Genomic DNA, 14,300 nt, shown 5'->3' with positions numbered 1-14,300 from the left:
TGCAGCCGGTCTTCTAGGAAAAAAGGAAATACACCCCATCCAGTTTCCACACTTGACCAAGCTAGTAAACTGCAGTGGTGTAAACTGCAAAGTACTTCAGTAAAAATACTTTAAAGTACTACTTAAGTATTTTTTGGGGGTGTCTGTATTTTACTTTACTATTTATATTTTTGGCAACTTTTACTTCACTACATTCTGAAGGAAAATAAGGTACTTTTTACTCCATACATTTTCCCTGACACCCAAAAGAACTTGTTACAGTTGGACAGGAAAATTGTCTAATTCACACACTTATCAAGGTAACATCCCTGATCATCCCTACTGCATCTGATCTGGCAGACTCACTAAACACAAATGCGTTGTTTGTAAATTAAGTCTGAGGTAGCCCCTGGCTATCCGTCAATCACACAAAAAAAAAATTGTGCCGTCTGGTTTGCTTAATATAAGGAATTTGAAATGATTTACACTTTTACTTTTGATACTTAAGTATTTTTAAAACCAAATACTTTTAGACTCAAGTAGTTTTTTACTGGGTGACTTTTACTTTTGTCAATTTCTTTTAGGGTATCTTTACTTTTACACAAGTATGACAATTGAATACTTTCCCCACCACTGGTAAACCGTGGACGCTGAAGCTACTCTAGTAATAGTTCATTTTGCAGCTAACTTTGTCAGCCAACACACAGACACAATAATTGTGCCCATTGTGTGGTTACTATATGTTGGTCACTCTTGAATCAGAGTTTGGAGTCCATGGTGTATGTCGTTCTCTTCAGTAATCATTCCATAATCTGAAACAAGCTAGTACGATACAATTAATAGAATATTACATTTTGTGGGAAGATTTGCCAGGATGACACCCAGTTAACACAAATTACAATAATGATTCCCTGTAACTCTATTCACTTTCTGAATACCTTTGGAAATAAGCTTCATGTCAACTTTTTTTCATCATCAAAAAGGAAAAACAAGGTTACCAACCCCTGGATTGGAAGATGTGTTGTAACTTTCCTTTCCGCAAAAATGCACAACATTGCAACAGACTATCCTGCTCTTGTTCTAAATTTGAGTATTGTCTCATCACAGAAAACCCTCTGATGGTATGAAACCATTATACTCAACTCAGTATTCACACTCTCTGGTTTCTTTATAGGGCTTCTCATTGGCTCAGCCACTTGATCACTCACATTGCGATTGGTCATATCGGTTGTTCACGAGGGCTACCATTCAGTCAGCGCGTGTTCACCACACCCTGCACCAGACACCCCTGTCCTCCCACTTGTGGATTTCCTGTATCTGTTCTAGGGGCCTGAGTCAAGCAAGCCTCCCTCTCTTCTCTTCTCTCTGTTCTGCTTTTATTACAGCTGGTTGAGAGAATCCAGGCCACCATGTGTTAGCTAGCTGCTATAGGAAACAAACAGCATCTCTGATCAGTTATAGACCTGCTTTTACGACTATTAGGCTTACGCACCACTGAAAGACATCCATAAAACCATGGCACACAATATATTTTAATATAAAATGGTTTACCAAAGATTAATGTAAAAGATTTTTACAAATATATCACATATTTATTGTAAAAAGAGGGGTTGAGCGTGTGTGAGTAAAATGTGTAAGATAACAATGAATCCTGATCTGTGAAAGAACGCCATAAGCCATCACACTTGCCGGGCAAACAATTTCTGTCTCTAAAATCCCTCATCAAACTTTGCAGTCTTCCTTTCTGTGCCTTTCTCTTTCATGTTCCCAAGGGAGAGCATGTCCGGATAAGTGCAAAGGCTTACTTGGCGTGCTGGCTTTACATTACATCACACTCCTGTTCAACAAGTTTGACTATTGACCATTCTAAATACAGATCCGAGACTACCCCTCAGACCTTTTTCACCTATAACAATTTGCCTGACAAATTAGTGAGGTAGTCCTACTGTATGTAGACTACATGACACACAAGATATTTGATGGATCGGTGAATGTTAACTTCACCAACATTTTGTCAATCCAGTTGACACGGGCATTAGATAACTAGAGTCACAGAAGCGCCAGTATGGAGTAACTGTCTTTCTCTTATGCAAGCATGGATCCTTTCATTCCCAGTATAGCCCAGTCTGACTCTGAAATAGGAAACTGATTAGGTCATTGCTTAGAAAGAAGAGCTGATCTGATAGCAGTATAGGATCTCACGGCCGGGATGATCAAAGTCAAAGCAGATGCGTGTACAAACTACACTGATTAAAATGGGGAATTACTAATTGAAATGTATATGGAATTGATGGTGATAAAGAATGGGCAAAAAATGAATATATCACAGGTTAAAAGTGGATTTAAACATGTGAAGGTTATATTGTTTTCGAATAATCTAATAGCCTGTATCAAATAAACTCATCACCTACTCTATGAGGTGAGATCATTTTTATGACCTTCAGAACATTTGCTATGGTACAACAGGCCCTCGCTTGAGGTGAACTCAGTCTTTCCTCTTATCCGTAACAAAAATGAGGTGAGCCCCCATTGGCCGACAGGCGCTATCACTCGCTCTCTGATTGGCTGAAGGGCGTGTGCATGTGGCTGCCATGCGAGGAGTGCATGTAAGTATCCCCTGCAGGCAGTTCAGTTCAGGCTCTGGTCTTGAGACAGTACTTTCTCCAGGGCCTCCCTCATACCACTAATGACTAACTTTGTTTTAAGAGTGAGCTCCCCATTCCTACGTTGGAGGCCAACTTCAAATGGACTGAACCTGAAGAACAAGGTGTGCTAGAAATGAAAGCTAGTTAATGTCTCTTACCCCCTCCACTCAATGTGCACTACTAAAAAGGTTACTAAATATTTCTTCCCATTTCTTTCATTCTTGTTAAACACTGGTTTATCTGGTTCCCAGTGAATTTTTCTACAGTACATGTGAAACACTGGTTTATCTGGTTCCCAGTGAATTTTGCTACATCAATCCCTGTTCCCACACTCTTATGGCACTACACCCCTGGGCCCCACTCCAATCTCCCTATCTCCCCTGGGTAGAAGGTACATTGGTGTACCTTCCACGTAACTCAGACACTGACCTACATCTTCCATGATTGAGTGGACACACATGCGTCAGTTAAATGGGCTGAGTCTTCTAGCATATGCTCTTTCTATAGACAGGTTAGCTGACAACGTCATAAAAACAATGTGTGCTCTTTAATGGGGCAGAAGGCCGCGTGTTGTTGTGATTCTGGATGGCCAGATAGCTAGCAACAATGACAAGAAGCTGCCATGTGGGGAATCGTAGGTGTCTCGTTTCAGCTAGAATATCTTGTTGTTGATACCATGTCTTGACTTGAGGTGTTTTGACTGATGTCACATATATGGCAAAAATTCGCTAGCTAGCTAGCTAACCAACAACTGGGACAATGTATTTGAGAGACAAGTCCTCATTGTGCAAACTTATTTATGTTTTCAATAATATACGTTGTAAACAATCTAAGCCAACCCTGTCTGTTTTTAGTTGCGCACGCGTCTGTTTTGTTGCTAAACAACCAACCTATCTATGGCATAACACGGAACTTGTCTGAAACCCAAACTATGCCGTTGCCCATTTATTTGACTTTACCCACTGTAGTAAATTCTGAAGCATAAAATGTTAAATAATTACTCCAAACACGTCAGTTGTAATTTCGTGGGCTCCAACTAGTCAAGCTGATTCACAGTAACATCTACATCAAGCATTCTTCATTTAAGAATTCAATTGAGAATGCAAAGATTAGACTCCTCCTTAGGCCGGGATTCAAAAGTGCACTTCAAGGTATTTTACGCTTGAGCCGACATCCACAGCATTCTCTCAATGTGAATCCGATCTCTGTGAACATCAAGGAAGTGATCTTTGATTGTGTCACGTTCGTTGACGGAAGAATCAGACCAAGGTGCAGCGTGGTAAGCGTACATCATTTTATTTGATGAACACGGAAAAAACTATAAACTACAACCGAACGTGAAGCTACATGCAGTGCAGAAAGCAACTACATACAAACAAGATCCCACAAACTAAAGGGGGAAAAAAGGCTGCCTAAGTATGATCCCCAATCAGAGACAACGATAGACAGCTGCCTCTAATTGGGAAATACCTGGCCAACAAAGAAATAGAAAAACTAGAATGCCCACCCTAATCACACCCGACCTAACCGAATAGAGAAATAAAAAGGCTCTCTAAGGTCAGGGCGTGACACCCGTCCGTAGACTGTTTTGCAATGAGTCTTTTGTTGAAACAGGAGAGAGCTTAACCTAGAAGGGAACACATGAAAAACAAATTATCAGACTCTGTTAGGTTGAATTAAGACGGTCAAGTTTTTTTCTATTCTGTGTGACCTGTCATGGCAAAATAGGGTTTAATGAAGAGGGAGACAAGATGTTCGCTCCAGTCATGAGGGTGAGGAATCCCTTGACCACATGTCTCTCTTCGCTCTGAAGGGGTGTGGAAATCATACACAGTTAAATAGTTACATAAACAAGTCTGCATATGCTACTAAAGGTAACATAGCATATTGTTTCAACAAATCTCTTTCACGTCATCCACTTTTACCTTACATTTGCACGTTTTGAACCACTACTTCCCAGAGCACTAAACTAATGTCTTCTTTGGCGTCTTCTTTGTTTACCGCAGATAGAAGGTACTTTCTTGGTCAAGGACTGTACTGACTTACACATAGACACGAGACACAGGCTGCGTAAAATCGATTTGATCAGCTAACACAGAAAAACTGTAAAAGAGAAAACACAACACAAGGACTGGTGAAAGACATAAGCAGGATGTGGGCTGGTGGAATTTGAGATACTGTGGTCACATGTCTCAAATCGGGTCATGTACATGCTCTCTGCTGAAGGAAGAGAAAGTACCTGCTATTCCGCCCACAACACACAGACATAAAAAGGTCTGTAGCTACTTGCCAGGTTAAACTCTTTAGGGACAGTTTCACACGGACACAGATTAAGCCTAGTCCTGGACTAAAAAGTTCATTGGAGAATTTCTAGATATGTTTTTTAGTCCAGGACTAAACTAGACTAGGCTTAATCCAAGTCTGGGAAACCGGCTATTATCACCCATTTTCTGGATCATAGTAATGAAAGAGTAAAGTCAACTGCTCTGCACAGTAAAATACAGTATACATGCAGAGATAGAGTAAGCCTATCTATGACCTGAATACGCTCACTATTCAGACTGTGCAAATGTGTGAAAAACACTTGGTTCTCCTTTAAGACAATTAGAAGATTTAATCAAAACATCATGGGCAAGATCGTTAACGAATGTACACAGAAAGGGAAAGAGTGTGTGTGTGTGCGCATGTGTTGTGCGTGCATGTGGTGTATGAGTGCACATGTGTGTTTGTGGACATGCAGAGGCACGCAGAGCGAGGCTGAGCAAGCAGTGAGGCTGAGCAAACACATCCCTCCCACACTCTGCGAGGGATCGGAATGTGCTGTTTACCTGAAGCTTCAGCATACCAGGCGAAAGAGAACATAACAAGAGACACCACGAGGTTAACTCCCCTCGCAAAGTGCTGCTCCGCACTAGTTATCTGATAATGACTCACTGTATTGCTTGATTGTTGATAGGGTTGCAAAACACGCCAGTCAACTGTAATGCAACTGCATTTCAATGGCCTTTTCCATTAGTTTGGGGTTGTCACATACCGGTAGCTGGATCTCCATAATAGAGGTCTTAGAAAATAGAGATATCCTGAAAATACACCACATTAAAGATCTCTAGATGTCTGACAAACTTTGATTTTGGAGTAAACTACCCCTTTAAAGTCATACTCCAGTCTCTTTTTCAGCTCATTTATCACCTGATTTACTTAAAGAAAGGCCCGTCTCAATAGGTGGTCCAGGTATCCTCATGACATAGCAAAAAGTGGATGACATCACGAATACCCATGAGATCAACTCCTTGAAGTTTGCAGCTGTGTCTAAAAAAATAAACATATTTTCTTTACCCTTTAGTGTGCCTACTTTACTATATTTATACATGGGATATCGCTTTTCAACAGTAAAACTTCAATGGACATCTTTAAGCTTTAAACAGCATTGCATGTGCCAGTGAGTTCCATTACCACTAAAGGTGCACTCTAACGATTCAGCTGCAATACCTTGCAGGGAAATGCCCTTCTCACTATACCTTAACACGGTCCCTCTACCCTAGGCTAATAATAGCATCAATCATGGCCTGTTGAGCTCTGCTGGTTGTGGCAATACGAAGCATGGATGTCCCCACCGTCTCACCATGGGTTAGGGTTGCGCTATCTCAGTGTCAACTTGTTGACATGGACTTGGCAAAGGAACAGAATGACGATATATCACAGATTGGCCCTCTTAGTGGTAGAGAGAAGCTTTAATGAAAGGAATAAAGAGGATACAGAGCATGGAGGGTTTTGGCTGGACGTCAGAGAAACAGACCTGGGAGTCCCATGCCTCTGTTCTGTACAAGGGTAATTGAAGGAGGTATAGGTCTTGAAGGAGCCATTTGAGGAAACAAGTAGACAGACAAAAATGGTTTTCATTAAAAAAGGGGTAGACTATACTTTCATTTGCTTGAATGATTGCATTACAGAAGGTGTTTCAGGACGCAGAAGGACACAGATTCGTCCAGGTGGATGCTGCTAAGATGCAGCTGCTGAGTCTTTGTTCTGTATGGAAGGACATCAGAAAAGAAAAACTTGAATCCTCCCAAAGGATGGAAGAAAACCAATCACTTTAGCCACACACTACTGACCTTGGCTTGTTCCGAGTATCGTACTGTGTTATGGCTAAATATAAAATTTCTGAATATTGTTGTTTTGTTTCTCTATGTTCTCATCCAAAATCATTTAAATGGCTATGGCCTGCTTTGTTGTCATGGATATTGCATAGGCTCTCTGATACCAATGGCTGTAAACTGCTTTTGAGTTTGGTTGGATAAGATGGAGTGTGCTTCACTTTGCAATGCAACAACTCTTCAAAAGACAATGGCACATCAATCTTCAGAGGTCTGCCCTTCAAAGTACAGTCACGATTCTGTCGATATCATCTGTACTTCCAGTCATTTCCTATTAAAGATGACATGTAATGTTCCTTTAGCTTAGTCCTACATCCATTACATAACATTCATAACCCTACAGCAATGTGAAATGTCCAGATCCACCACAAAAGGTGCAGTATGTACAATATGCCAATGAGTTCAAATGACTACGCAATACACAGCACTATAGATTATATATAATGTAGTGCCCTGATAGGTCTATGCCTTATAGGTAGCAATAACGTCAGCATTAACTTCTTCATTCATAAGCATTCGAGTTCAGTGATCTGCTGCTCTTGTGGAAGTACACTGCCATCAAGTCCTATCGAGGGCCACATGCACACACATAGGAAGTGCTGACAGCTGGTAGGGCTTCAACAAAGTGTCTCTTGCGTTAGCTGCCCCAGGCCGTTCCCTTGGCAGACTGTTTAGAGCATACAGTAATTGGTTGAATCCAGGAAGTTTAAAGGTCATCATGAGAACTGGGGGACAAGGGCTTCATCGGATCAGTGATTCTTCCATAAAGAACATAACCTTTGATGTTCAAAATATAGTAAGTAAGATACTGGATCAGTACAACATTGTAATATAATAACCTAGAAATAAAGTACATTTGTTAATAGATATCCAAAAATGAGGAAACATGAGAAACAGAGAAAAGGGAAAGTGTGAAACCGGGTTTTACCTCATACGCCCCGTTTACTACAACGAGGTATTTGATTAGAAATATATTTAATATTTACTGACACCTTTGTAAGAGTGAAACACTAATATCCTCTTTGTTTGTTGAAATAATAAGAGCATGCAGTCTCAGGGTAGCAAGCCCATGCCAGAGGAAGTTGTGAGGAAGCGATAGCTGTAAAACGAACAAACAGAGGAAGTCTAACGCAGACCCTCCCACAGTCAGGGTCCATCCGGACTGGAAACACTGTCGAATGGCTTGTTCTGTGCTGTGGGTGAAACAGGAAGTGTTTTGTAGGCAGGGAGTCTTGTGGGAGTCAGGTGACACGCCACACCGAATTAGCGGGTGAAAAAAGGGTCAGCCTCAGCAAGAAAAGACCACATATGCTTCCTTATCAGCATAAACTGATTACAGGACATAAACATTAGAATCCAACTGTGGCTTGATGGCTTTCACGAGAACCTGATAAATCCTAGGTTTAGATTTGTTTATTACACTTAGATTACCTCTCTTACTCTGTGAGATAAACTAAAGTAGGAGGAAACCTGTGTTAATCACCAGTGGCTATGTTCATAAAACAGCAGAGGTCACGGTTTTCCGTTTGGTTTTAAACCAATTACAAAACCGAGTCTATCAGATTAAAAAGACATTGGCTGAGCCAAATATAACCAACAAGATATACTTTTTTTTGTCAGCCACACAAAACTTCACTTCAGATTGATCTTTTTTGAAGCCATGACATAAGACAGCAAAACTTGAAGTTGATATGGAAATGAGACTGATGCATCTTGACAAGCAAGTAGCTGTCTGTAAACATTTAGATTTTATTCAGTATATAAAGACATAATACCCACCAGGTTCTCTCCTCACAGTTAGACAGAGGATCAAACAATTAACGGCACAATATTGACTGGTGTCATTTGGAGGTGTTGCTCTGGGGCCATATGGGGATAACTTTGATGTAGCCAAAGTGGAAGACTTCATATTTCAAGCGCCGTGCTAGACATTTGAGTCAGCCTGTGGCCTGAAATGTGGGATGTAGGGCTCATAAGAGGTCAGGAGTTCTAGTGCAGAGTAACGGCTCTCGGCTACCCTGTAATACTCCCTTTCCATAGGTATGGCTGAAAGCTGAATTCATAGTTCACAGCCACAGAACTGCAATAGTATGTCAGTCCTTTAGGACATAAATGAGATCCTCATTAAATTGATTCTTACGAGGCTCGGACTAGGGTATTAATTGTCCGGCGGACGATCACGGCTGTTATACCTATTCCTGCCGCTAGATTAGGGAAGAACAGATTCATCAACAGACCAGAGAAACATGAATCTACACTATGGCGTCAGTAAACGTAGGTTTAGGCACACTTCATAGGGATCACCTTGCTGTAATACTCCTGTTGTCCTCTTCCTCTCTCCTTCTGCTCTGCTCTCCCCCAGTCTGGAGTGACACCATGGGAAGTTGTGACATGTGTACCCTCTTCATTCTCATTGGTCCAATCCTCTTTTTTACTTACTGCGTTCTAATCTTTCCGACTCTGGATTAAAGCAAAGTCTAGCACTGGTCCTATAAGTACCTCTTCCATCCTCTACTTTCACCTGGCTCGTTTTGGCAGTGTGGCGGAAACCTGCGCCATGCGGTGTCACCTGAAGGACGGGGTCAGAACTTGGTGACCTGGGGGTGATGACATAGAATGAGAAGGATAAAATCGGATAAGCCCATTCGGTTATCCCGCATGCTACCAGGACCGGTTTAGCCTCCAATGGCGAAAGAAGCATCCAATTGGGTCAGTGCCAGCGCTTGGATAATTGCGGTGCCCTGATTGGATGACCAGCGGTGGCTCAAAGAGGGTGGTTTTATTAGATGGCCACCTGTGAAAAGAGCCTCTCAGAGCCAGAGAATGAGCTGCGAGACTAGCTGCAGCACATGTGAGTCTGTGCACTTGACCTGACTGAGAAATCTTGGAAAGTACAGGCACTGGGGAATATAGGTGCTAATATTACACTAACACACCATTCTTTGACATATCAAAACTCTACTATGGACCTTATGGTTGAAAATATGGGCAAACATACTGGTTAGTGTGTTCTGCATGTACACTAATGACGAGCAGCTACTCAGTCCTTCAGTTCATCAACCTAAAGGACCATTACCTCACTTCAAGTCAGTCAATCTCCACTGTTTTTACCATGGTAACAAACCGCACCTACCTTGGTCAAAGCTAATCTCTCAACACAGTGGATATAGATGAGGGTATTCAAGGCAACAATCTTATTGATTAGTGATGAGCTCCTCCAAGCGTGACAGGTGCTTGGGAACCTAACCCGCTTGTGTTACTCAGCAAAACTCAGCTGGGTCAGCCAGGCAGAAAGCTAAACCCCTGACAGGCAAACATTGCAGAACTAGCCTAGAACCAAAAGGTTACTTTGGTAACCAAGATACACACCGGATTTAACGTTAATCAGGGCTGCATCAATTTCCATTTCAAACAAGTAATGCAAATGTAAAAACATTCTGTTACTGGAAATGCCTAACTTTATTTCCCTGGTAATTACGTTTAGTTTTTTGGGGTGTCATTGTAAACACAATGAGGTATCGTCTACTACCAGGACCAACCAATTGTGTTGAAATAGTTGAAGTAGCTAATTACATTAAAGTAATGTAGGCCTAATGATCGCGGTTTGATATATAAACACTAAGCATGTGATTAGGCCAATAGATATACCATACATTCAAACAACTCTTGCCCTGGCACGGTGTCGTCTCAGTTTCTGTCATGACTACAATGCGTTGCCTTAGAGGTACACAAACAGCGTGTCTTTTCATGTTGTCCAAGATTTCATGTAGGTCTTTCGTATGGCTTCAGCTTCAAACAAACTAGCAAGCAAAAAAACGAATAAACACACACACATTGGATTGCCCTTGACAGTCTGTGCCCACTGTTTAACTCTATACCATAGAGACAGACACTCTAACCACCATAAAGTTGAAGGTAGCTTATGTACAAATGCGCACACTGCCACACACAAACATATGGTGGAAGGCCCTGCTGAATGAAGGGCCTGGAAGAAACACGAAGGACACAATAACAAACATCTTCAATGTAACAAAATGTACCATTCAAGTGAACCTCACAACTACCGTTAAGAGCTGGATGCTCCTTCGTCCTTGTACAGCTATATCTACAGACATTGTACTGAATGCAATCCATTTCTTTTGATGACATATGATGGTTATTACGTCAAATAAAGACGGAGCAACGTGTGTTGCGTAACCCCGCAGTTTCCATGGTTGGCAGGTGAAAGTGAGATAAACAGTTCATAGGAGAGGAGCTTGTTGTTTAACATAGTTCAGAAGAGTATACTGCCGCGGTGAGGATGGTGGGGCCATATCCTCGGGAAACCACAATGACAACAAAAAGAAACAGTCAGATGCTTTGCACTATCACACTCCAGCCTGTGCCACTTTCCAGTGCTTGTCCCTATACACAACTCTGAGGTGCGAGTCTATTTTTCTAAGAGTTCCTTTTCTCTGTAGAGACCCATCCACCCAAAGGTTTCAGTAGAGGACACAGTACATCACCTTCTGATTATGTTCTCTCCCACCATTAACAGAAGGCTAACCGCAATACCACTGTCACACTTACAGTCAACGTGATCTTGCTGACAAAATGACCAGCATGGTAGGGGACATAAGAGGTCAACAGGGACTAACCTCAACATTGTTCAAACACAAGGTCGTAGACAAAGAAATAAGTGTGCCCCATTGTAAAAACTGTCTTGTGTAGGTGCCAGCACTATGGCCACAGGCCACTCCATAAGGCTGATATTCTTGCAGGCAGTTAAAATGTAGGGGCTGTCAAGAGCTGTAAATTGTCACCTGCTTGGCCGGCCCTGACCAGACAGTAGAATCCTCTCTGGTTACATCCCATGGTCTTGATTCATGGGGGAGCAGCATGGCTCGATTCCAGTGGGATACCCATGAAAGGTGTGTGGTGAACAAGTCCAGGGCCATGTTCATTGGGGACATGCAACAGTAAATATTTTGCAACTGAAAACTAAAATGACTTGCTCTCGACCAAGGTATTCTCTCCCTATTTCAGGATGTTTTCTTCTGTTTGGTGCCAAATGAACACAACCTTGTTTTGAAGGAGTTTTCTGTGATTTTGTTGACCAACTCTTCAGAATCAGTCAAGAAGCTGTTTGTTTACATGTCCTCGTCTATGTAGGTTAAATCTTTTAACTGACTTGGCTAGTTAAATAAAGTACATATTTGCACTTGGTCTTTACCAAATAGGGCTGTGTTCTGTATACCACCCCTACCTTGTCACAACACAACTGATTGGCTCAAACGCATTAAGAAGGAAAGAAATTCCACAAATTAACTTTTAACAAGGCACACCTGTTAATTGAAATGCATTACAGGTGACTACCTCATGAAGTTGGTTGAGAGAATGCCAAGAGTGTGCTGTCATCAAGGCAAAGAGTGGCTACTTTGAAATATAAAATATATTTTGATTTGTTTAACCCTTTTTTGTTTACTACATGATTTCAATGTGTTATTTCATAGTTTTGATGTCTTCACAATTATTCTAAAATGTAGAAAATAGTAAAAATTAAGAAAAACCCTTGAATGAGTAGGTTGTCCAAACTTTCGACTGGTACTGTACATGAGTCCAAAATGAGAACCGTTTAATCCCCAGCAGTATTATAATTGCACTACCAACTACCAACCACTACCAACTCAGTGGAGATCGGTTGTGATCATAGGAGGAGTTTTACGTAAAAATAACATGCATGTTGTTTTAGAAATACCCATGCCGCATAGTGTACAGAACAAAACTGTGTGTGGGCCACGCATGTACAGTATACCGTCTTCCCTCAGGAAGAAAAACACATTGCAGGAGTATTCCCGGCAAGAAGAGCAAGTGAGATATGCAGGTCTGTAAACAGAACTCATGGTGGTGTGACCGACCGGCAGAGGAGCATCGTCGCCTCCACTCCTTCTGTATATGTGACATGGCTGCCACCATGAATAGAAAGGCCCACGGAGCTTTGATTTTGTTCACCAATGGCTGTTGCTCAGATACTGAACTCATGAATGACAAGAAGAGTCAAGCTCTATGAGTTGAGTTGACAACAACAGGAGGGGACATCTTTGCCAGGGGTTAGATCTGTGTATGCAAAGGAGAACATTTGCTACATGCTGGTGCGAAACTCATCCTACACTAAACACAAATATAAACTCAATATGCAACAATTTCAAAGATGTAACTTTAAAAAAATATTTTTACTATATTTCCCCCTAAGCCTACCACCCCTCCCCTAATTTGAGTTTACTCCAAAGATTTTACTTTGTTAGTTAATATAAGGAAAGCAGTCAATTGATACATTAATTAGGCCCTTATCTATGGATTTCACATGACTGGGTATACAGTTATACATCTGTTGGTCACAGTCAGATACCTTAAAAGGTAGGGGGTGTGTATCAGAAAACCAGTCCGTATTTCTGGATATTGGTGGGAACTGGAACACGCCTTCGTACACGTCCCAAACATGCTCAACGGGTGACATGTCTGGTGAGTATACAGGCCATGGAAGAACTGGGACATTTTCAGTTTCCAGGAATTGTGTACAGATCCTTGCGACATGGGGCCGTGCATTATCATGTCGAAACATGAGGTGATGGCGGAGGATGAATGGCAAGGATGGGCCTCAGGATTTCGTCACGGTATCTCTGTGTATTAAAATTACAATTGTGTTTGTTATCCATAGCTTATGCCTGCCCATACCATAACCCCACCGCCACCATGGGGTACTCTCTGTTCACAACGTTATGACTCTGTTCACAACGGTGACATCAGAAAACCGCTCGCCCACGCAACGCCATCTGCCTGGTACAGTTGAAGAACACACTTCTCCAGCGTGCCAGTGGCTATTGAAGGTGAACATTAAACCACTGATGTCGGTTATGTTTATATTTTTGTTCGGTACATAATATTACTCATTTTTCAGAAGATGTGACACTAGATAACTTGAACTGAAAGCAATAAAGACTGCAGCAACTATTCCTTTGAAGGAACTGTACTCCTTACCTCAGGCTAAACCACAAAACCATAGGCAATACAATGTAAGGCAAACAAAGTTGACCTGATATGAAGCAACGTGTTCAACTGGTTAGTTCACACACATATCTGAGGAAGTTGTGCTGTTTACATGTCTTTCCCTTGCCTTTAGATAGAGTAGGCCTACTGTAAACGTTTAATTCTACACCCAAAACATTTGCAATACAATGGTATGCACTAGCTCATCTGACTCTGGGGAAGTAGATGAAGGGCCTCATTGCCAAAATCCCAAAGTATCCCTTTAAAAAGCAGCCAGGGGCTATGCAGAGTGGGCTTACACACACAAGCAGTTGATTTGTTGCGCACAGCCTATGCTGACTACACAGTCTTCTGTTCCTAAAAAGGAACTAACCACAGGACTAGGTCCCGACACAGTAGCAATGGGTATCATTTCCCTTAGCAACTAGATGAAAACATACACTGAGTATACAAAACATTAAGACAGACTGACCAGGTGAAATGATGATCCCGTATT

The sequence above is a fragment of the Salvelinus fontinalis genome, chromosome 32 (genome assembly GCF_029448725.1).
Source record: "Salvelinus fontinalis isolate EN_2023a chromosome 32, ASM2944872v1, whole genome shotgun sequence".
Lineage (NCBI taxonomy): Eukaryota > Metazoa > Chordata > Actinopteri > Salmoniformes > Salmonidae > Salvelinus > Salvelinus fontinalis.
Note: the sequence above shows the minus strand (reverse complement) of the source record.